At 40.4% G+C, this 9,121-nt stretch overlaps 1 long non-coding RNA gene across 1 annotated transcript; it reads right to left on the minus strand.

The window, feature by feature from the left end:
- Nucleotides 1-446: 446 nt before the first annotated feature.
- Nucleotides 447-5,407, minus strand: LOC146665938 (uncharacterized). Its single transcript, XR_014912699.1, has 2 exons — nucleotides 3,770-5,407; nucleotides 447-3,731 (listed from the first exon to the last, which is right to left on the minus strand). It is a non-coding gene; the product is annotated as an uncharacterized LOC146665938 (long non-coding RNA).
- Nucleotides 5,408-9,121: the final 3,714 nt, after the last annotated feature.

Consider the following 9,121-nt stretch of genomic DNA (forward strand, 5'->3'; position numbering starts at 1 on the left):
ATATAACATGATACCTTAATCAAAACACAGCTAATATAGCACAGTTTTCTTAATGCAAACATCAGTAACTCAAAATCAGCAACCACAGTGTTAAGTCTGCAGTTCATACTTATGTGAAGCTAGAGTCTCCTCCTCCAGTCTCTCTTATCCTCCTGCTCCTGAAAAAACAAAACAAAACAAAGCGAAGCATCCACCCTTCTCTTGTCGGCTGGGTGAATTGTTTATGAATTGTTTATTGGCATTTACTAATCCTAAAGTGGGTGCAGTCATTGTCTCAGTATCAAGTTAGTCAAAACTTTTAGTCGTCAGTCCATCACAGTCCATTCACATGCATACCTCCCTACACATTCATACCAGATGTTGCTGATAATGGAGTCTCACGCGCAACCTATTCGAGCATCCATCACCAGCAAGTTGACGTCATCATTTTAAAGGAAAACAATTCCTTGTTGTTTTTTTTGGGCCGGATTGACTCGGTGCAATCCTTTTAGATCAGTGTTCCCTATAAGTGAATTTCTCCCAAGCCAATTACAATCATGGAGAAGCACACTTTGCAACTGTTTACAGTAATAATATTTCATAGCGCTTTAAATTTCAATCTTTCAGGCCTAGTTTAAAGAGCTGATTGTTAAATCATAAACTCACAAAATATCAACATATCCCCACCGGTGGATCACACCTCTCAGATGTTTTTTCTCCAGTGCACTGTAACAAAAACGAAAACAGACATAACCAACAAAATACTACTAAAATAACACAAACTAGGGCCCGTTGCAGACATGTCCAAGCATAAAACTATCCCTCTCTCGCTTACGAGAAAGAACACAAGCCAAAGCTCACTGATAAAATCAAGCTAGCGCTAAACAAAACCAAACAATCAACCAGAAATTCACAGGAACATTTTTCTTCCTGCCGGGACAATATTGTGTGGGAATGAGAACCTCAGGTGCCGTAACACCTTTTGTTCCTCCTTGAATTAAAACTCAATCACAGAAAATGCCGTACTCCAACCTAAAACTTACACTATTAATTCATCAATTTCACTCTGTGCCACTGTTCCTCATCAGGGCTGTGTGAAGCACAGCAAAGAATTCAGTCAAGGCCTTGAGCCATAAACAGACATCACGCACAGACATTGTTTTCATAACCAAACTTTTTTAGACCTTATTAACTCTACATAAATGCCTTCTAGGTGACATATAACACATTCTAAGTAATCAATGGTAATCAATGGAAATCAATGGCTCCTCATAAAAATTATGCATTGGGATGTTTGTGTGCAGCATTTTGCATATCAGCATAAGCAAAGCATTCTTCATTGCATCAGCGTGTATGTGTGTGTGCGTGTGGATCACTCTTCATTGCACAAGCGTGTGCATGTGTATGTGTGCATCACTTCTCAGTGAATCAACATTCCCGTGTGTGTGTGTGTGTGTGTGTGTGTGTGTGTGTGTGTGTGTGTGTGTGTGTGTGTGTGTGTGTGTGTGTGTGTGTGTGTGTTTGTGTGGGTGTTTGTGTTCATCACTTTCCTGTTCTGGTGTTCTGGGTAAACCACGGCCTGAAGCGTGCCCTGGGGTCCTGCCCCCCTCCTTTTTCAGTTTGTTTGCGACCATTGCTGCTGCTGCTGCTCAAAATTCAGTCCGTCCTGGTTCTGACCCCAATTGGGGCAGTCCTTTCTCCAGTGTCGATGTTCACCGCAGGTGAAACCTGCATCTTCTTCTGTGTTTTTGTCCATTCTGAGGTGCCTTCTGTCCTCAGTTACTCCTCTTGTCTCGGTCACGCCCTTTTTCGCCACCCGATCATCCGTGTTGGTCCATCCCTGTCCTGCACAGTGTGAATGCAAAGTTATCAAGGTCAGCATTCTTTCGCTCGGCCTTACTTTTCATTCGGGCTTGGCGGGCGTCTCGTCACAGCTCTGTCAGCTGACGCAGTCTGGGAATTTTCCCCCGTGTAGTGAAACGGGCCTTAGGTTTAGTGCTCTCCGTCTCGGCTGCATGAGATCACATTCCTGCAGGTCTGTTGACATTCTCAGGTCGTTGTTGTGGGTCCAGCTGTTGCAGCATTTGGTCAGTGTCACGTATGGGGGAGAGCAGGAGTCCAGTCAGCCTCGGCTTTCAGGGCCGGCAAAGCAGCCTGTAATTAAATATGTATAGAAAAAACAAAAACAAAACAAAACAAAAACAAACAAAAAACAAAAACAAACGAACAGGAAAATGTTGTTGTGTTGGCTGTGTTATTCAGAGGGGAGGCAATGGGGCCAGGCCCTGTGTCAGCCTTCTCTCCCCCTTTTTTTGTTTTTTGTCTCCCGATATAATCAACTCCTAACCCACCAAGTTGACAGGACAACACCGGTATATGTTAAAATTCTTAAGATCATGTTTAAAAGCCCAAAAAAGGAACTTTCTTTCATTCAGTAATCACTTTTATTAATCAATCAACAGAAAACATGTCACAATTTGAATCTTTTAACCACTAAATTTGTTGCGTCTTGCCTGGTTGGTTAGACCAGTGTTCCTTTTTTTTTTTCTTTTTTAGTTAAATTGTTGTCCTGCAACCCAGAGGGTTTCTTTGTCAGTAATGTATAGACTTCATCATTTAAGTATGTTAATTTTTCTTTAACCTTGCTGGAAAATCTTCACGTGTTCATGAGTGTAAGCTGTTTCTTCATTGCGTGTATGTGCATTTGTATAAAAGCAGGTTAATTTTATCTTTTCTCAAACTAGGCGTTACCTTAAAAGGAGCCTTTCTCTCAGATTTCTCTGCTTGTGTGTGTTTTTGTTTCACCTTTTTGTTGTGATGCTCCGGACGCCTTCCCAACCTCCACAAGTCCGTTGGCCCTAATTTTATGTGTTAAAACTTCTCTTAATTTCTCCTCTAATTCTCTCCTCGCTGCTGTCTGTTTCACAGCTGCTGATTCGTGCTGGGTGTGGTTCCCATTGCCTATAATTTTGCTTCGGCCGCTGTGCTTGTGGGGGCAGTTGGTCCAGGTCCACAGCTTCCTGTATTAACACACTAAGAGATTTATTTTAATTTCATTTTCATCACTTTTAAACAGATAAGCAGGCAACACGCCTACCTTGACAGCGTAAACTGTACGCCAGTCTCCCAACACATTCCTCTCTCTACTCCTCTATAATTCTCCACTGCACACCTCTTACTATCTCTCCTTTTTATTTTTATTACACCACAGAGTAATACACCCAATTATGCCCGTCTATCTCTATGTGGCTCCAAATTCCCTCTTTATTTTAATTTCACACTCGTCAGGGGACAGGCACACAACAATTTCAACCACTGAAACGAGGAATTCAACCTTTTTATATTTCTTTACTAATCTAGACTCAACGTTTGTTCGCAAAATGTGTCTTGTTCTAGTCCGGAAATAAATGTGAACCCGTGATTACACGGCCGTTCCAGTGTTATTTCCGTGGCTATGCGGGGGCCCTCACCTCCCCAAGTCACCACCTCAGCACCCGGACAACGCCGGTCCTGGCCACGCGTCCACGGACAGGAGGGTCGCTACTCCATAGGCAAAGTTCCACAGGTACACTAGGCATCAACCTTTGATCCTAAAATGTGTATTTGCTCTAATGTCCTCCTAATCAAACACATTAACCGTCACTGTCACTGTGTTCACGCTTCACACTCCACACAAAACACACTCAGAGCGCGCCTCACTCACACTCTCACTCAGTGCGCGCTTCACCCACAAGACAGCACCCAGAGCGCGCCTCGCAGCTTCACACACACTCTCTCACCCAGAGCGCGCTTTGACACTCACACACACAACACTTTTCCTCAGCGGGAATTTTACACAGAAACCTCTGAGCTCAACTATTAGATCTTCTTAAAGCACACTGCACCATAGACCAAAATACCCCTTTCTCTGCGATTATGACCGCCACCACGGGGCAAAGTCGCATCATAAAAGTGATGCTTGCATCCCCGAAGTTATACCAGACATCATAAACCAGGTTTTGCTCTATGTACTTCTTGGCAAGTAAAATTTTACTTTGTTTTATGACCGCAGCCCTTAAAAAAAAAACTCGACTGACGCCACAAACCACCGTCAAACCTCTGTTCAATGTACTAAAATTAGCACCAACCACTACTGCACTTCACAGCCGCATATCACCGGAACACGGCCGTATCATAAACCAAACCTACGGACGTGTTTCGCTCTCGCGTTGCCAGTGTTTAACCGCACCGTGAAGCCAGCATCTGCTTTTCCTTAAATCAACTTCTATTTCATAGCCGGCAAGAGCCAGGACGTAACCGACACCATAAACAAACTTCAAACCTCGACTTCAATGTACTGAACTAATGGCCGCGTCTTCAGAATAAATTCTAATGTATTATTGCTACAGAAGCCAGTCTTAGACAAAATTAAATGTGGAAGGTAAAGTGGCTGCATCTAGTCCAACGTAGTATGTTATTAGTATCTCGGTAGAAGCAGATTACTGCAATCTAGACCAACGTAGTATGTTATTAGTATCTCGGTAGAAGCAGTTTATTTAACACACTGGAATTCAGCCTCAACTTATGTTGTTAGTATCTTGCGCCAAAAACCAGACACCGACAAATTTACTGTGAAAATACATGTGACTCAGCGAACAGATTAATTTGGAAAGCCCAATATGCACATTTGGTATTTGTAATACAACAGGCTGTGCTTACCTTTTTATTTTTGGACCGGTCCTCTGTTCACCTCGCCTCACGATCTCACCAAAGGTCAAATCTACACCTCCTCAGCACACCAAAGATCCGGGTCACACGGCACCAAGTTGTTGAAAACACGCAGTTCTTTGAATCTTTGGGCTGAAGGAAGGACAATACTCGGTGTATCAATGCTCAATCAACAATCATTTATTTCCATACAATTCAACAGTCAGAGCATTACAACGTCCGGACGGGAGAGATGCTACCAGAGGGTCAGGCACATGTCTCAAAATGGTGACGGGTTGCTCAGCTTTTTATAGTCTCTAGTGGCCCCCAGCTAGTCGTAAAAGCCAAAACATCACATTTTTTCTCTGTTACAGCGCCTAAGTTATGACCTCGGCAGTTGTTTCTCTGCTTTCTGTAAGGTGGGGGTGTGGAATGTGGTCTATCTATCTCCCCTGTCTTTAGACACAGAGTCTCCTGCTTACAACCTTCTCTTCATGATTCAACAATTAAGCATGTCAAGAAAACAGTGTAACACATTCCCAGCAGATCAAGGATACAGAGTGATGCACATTTATCTAATGAACTAATATGTGAATATGTTCTGTTAACTCAAAAGTATAATGAGAACTAAACTACATACAGATCCCACACTCTATTTTAAAGGGTATAATATGATCTACAGCAGTATTCTAATTCAACTACTTTGATTACATATATAAGGTAACATATAATAACAGAATAATATCACAGTCTTCACTGACCTTCACTAACCTTTAACGTTGCATTAGATAACTCCCCCAGGTAGCGTGTCCCCAGCCTTCGCACATGCAGGAAGTGATGTCATACCAATAAAAGGCACTCTTATTACTTGTATTAATCTTTCAGTGCTATTAGACAAGCTAATGTATAATTGATGCAGCCTCACTGAGGTGTTGAACATGTTCTCATTCCACCTGACTGGCAAAATGGAACCTGCTTCTTTCTTGCACCCACAGATCAGACACATTCAGAACAGATTAAATCACTTTTTCTCCTTTTCAACTCAAATCAGCTCCATCCAGCTTAGACATGACATGAGAAATGTGCTCTTACCTGCTGACCTTGACTCACTCCTGACCTGGTTGTTTTAGAGTCAGTTTGTAGCTAATATCATGCATGCATCTGTTCAGAGTAAGAATAAGTACGGTATAACTATAAGAATAAACACAGTTGCTGTATGTCAGGAGACATTGTAAGCATGAATATTTTATTCATTAAGATCTGATGTGTGAGTTCGACGTTGCCTTAAGTCTTTCAATAATTACTTTAAAAAATATGTTTACTGCTAGAAAGTAAACCCTAACCACTGAAATATCAAAGTAGTATCCAAGTAATAACTTGTATTGAGAGTATTACACTGAGATTTATATAATTAGCTATTACAGGTCCAGACTGGGGGTAATAATGTATCCCTGTGAGGCAAAACCAATTATCAATAGTATAGTAGTATACTGATAACACAATCACAACTTGCTAACAATAAAACAGTAATACTGCTTGATGCTTTGCCATATAAGGATAGGATTAACCTATTATGATTGTGGAAATAATGCTACCTCATGTCGCCACTCTTCTTTTTAAGTCAACCCTCTCAGGCTCAAATTAAACTTTTTGTTGCTAATGCACAACCAAGTCATGCAGTGGTAGTTCTGAGTAAAAAAAACCTCATAAAATATGTATGTGGGGTAATCAGGTTGTTAGTTTTTAACTGCTGCAAATTGGCAACGCCTGCCTCGAGAGGGTTAACAGTATATTTAGTGATGCTGCTTTTTACTTGGAAGTGTGTGATGGTTTCTGTGAAATAACCAGGAAAAAATGAAAAAATGCCAATTTTGATTAAATTCCATGTCAATAACCTACTCAAGAAAACTTCATGGGACATTTATTTGTGTAAAAAAACAGAAATCAGACCTGCAAATTCCAAACTACAGTTTCTATTAAATGTCATAGTAATCTTCCCTACAGCTAAAAAGGACCAGAAAATGCCTGTGTTCGCTAAACGGTGTCATAGTTCACAGATTTTATTGATGGGCAAATACAAGATGCTGGGCTCTGCAAACACCCTCTAATTACACCATAAGACCTATGCAGGGAAACAAAATAAAAATAAATGGCATACTTTAACATCCTGCCCATATGGCAGTGCAGCTAAGGTAAATAAACCAATTTTTGTACAATCTGATTTTTTAAAAGTCTCTTTTAAAATGTTCTTTTAGCTTATAAATATGTTACATATTGTGGCATTGCACATGGCCTTCCAAACAGATATGTTAGTTCCTGTGGAGTATTCACAGAAGTATTCCCTTTGGCCTTGCCTTTATTATTTCTGTCTCTTAAAGTCTCTAAGTCTAACTGACCCACACACTGAATTATTCAATAACTATAGATACACAGCTGACCTGCGCTGCTGTATTGTTTGCCTCCACTTCCAAAAACATGAATGCCCTATAATGAACATCTGTCATTTACCAAAGCTCACCTCCTCTGAAGTCAGCCTGTCTGTCTCCAGCTCTTGCCTGCTGCTCGTTCTCCCCCAAATATCTCATGTTTGAAGTGTAGAGTTTATACAAGAACTTAAGTTCCCATCTTTGTTGAACTCGGGGCATGTGCTCCCGCGTGGTCCCATATGCATAGAGAATATGAACAAAGCTTAATTTGCATAGGCAAACCAGAATGAACCCTAAAGTCATTTCATTTCCTTTCTCTCTGCCTATAAACTATAACTCTAAAACTCCACATTATGGGATTTAGTGTTAGGTTAAGAGACCGTTGTGCTATGTATCGGTCAGCAAAAAAACTCAGAGGAAGCTGAAAAGAAAGAGAAAGAGAGAGAAGAAAAATACAGACAGTGGAACAGTATAAAAGTGTGAGAGATGGGGGAGAGTCCAGAGAGAATGGGAGACAGTTTGAAGAGGCAAATATCCACAGTTGCTAGCAGGAGGTGGGAGGATAAACAACAAAGAGAATCTTTCCTTGGCAGCCATGGGAGAGAGCAAAAGTAAAAAGAAAAAAAAGAGAGAAATAGAGGCAAGGATCCAGCTGAGTGTTTAAGTAGGGAAGAGAAGCAGGAAGCACAGGGAGAAATAAATATGCTATTCCTCATATCACTGTGTCGCGCTTCACCCCGTCTTTTCTCCGCTGTGTGGGTGTGAGCAGGGGCAAAGGAAGAGAGAAGTAGAGGCTGCCCATGGTGTGCAGATGGGGGGTGGTCAGGGGAAATTTGTGTCACTGTGTGATGAGCCGGTGAGCCTGCTGACAAATAATAGCATTATTTTGACAGACAATGCATTGTATCATTTAGATATTGATGTATATGTATATTTGTAACAGTATGTTCCTCCAAGATGTGGGTTTGTGGTTGCTTGTGCATTTCTTTGATATCTCAACAAAAAAAGCGCACCACTGGGTTCAGAATGAAATGCTTTATCTTCATCGACAATCCATTTATGTAAAAAAGGGGAATGAAAAGCTCTTCTCATGTTGACTGCTCAAACACTTAAATTCAGATTAGAACTGGCAAAAGACAGACATGGAAATAATTAATGTCCCAGTTCCTAAATTATGACATTCGTTTGAGCCTTTTTTTCTCACTTGAATGCCATTTTAATGTAATATGGCATTTAATCATGACAAATTATGCTGATGAATTCCTTGCAGATCCCTTATCCAGCTCCATTTCCCCATTAAATCCATCCATAAAGATGTGCTGCTCAGTTTAAAAAAATGTAAATTAAAAAAAATGAAAGAATCACATAAAATAATAAGAACTTACTTTTTTATTCAGTTGACTTGCTGACTTTAGGGATTTTATTTATTTTTTTCAAATTTCCTGCATATTCTCCCAAATCTATTCATTTTATCAAAAAACACACACACGCCCAACATTATTCATATATTCAGTTTTTCACATTTCTCACCCACATGCAAAGACATTTGCTCACCCACAACTTTTGCAATTATATGCTCTAACAAGAGTAATCAACTCAAATTGAGGCTAACAGGCTTTTTGCTGAATTATTGCTCATCATTATGTCACAGACTTACAGCTGGAGAGGTGAGACTGACATTTTGTTAAAATAAAAAAGTCACATGATGCGCAAAAGTAATAATCTTGGAGATATCATTTGCATCTTGTAACGCTTTATTTTTTTTTTTCAGTTCCTGTCTCAAATGATTTATGACACAGAGCTAGATTGTGAGTGTGAGGTTTTTTTAAATATGAAAAATGCACAAAAAGTCAGAATCTACATGTAGAAGTTGAAAATCTGTGGGTCTCATGGGTGAATGAACAAGCAACAAGTGCCAAAAACTGCACTAACCTATAATCTATGGGTAAAGGGCAAAGATGTGTTGCTAACAGAAATGTGAGCACATATAAAAGTAAGACAGTAAAAATCAAGTGGAAATCAAGTTTCCA

Source organism: Rhamphochromis longiceps, linkage group LG7 (genome assembly GCF_057381845.1).
Source record: "Rhamphochromis longiceps isolate RC_006_pf linkage group LG7, R_longiceps_female_GT1.1, whole genome shotgun sequence".
Taxonomy (NCBI): domain Eukaryota; kingdom Metazoa; phylum Chordata; class Actinopteri; order Cichliformes; family Cichlidae; genus Rhamphochromis; species Rhamphochromis longiceps.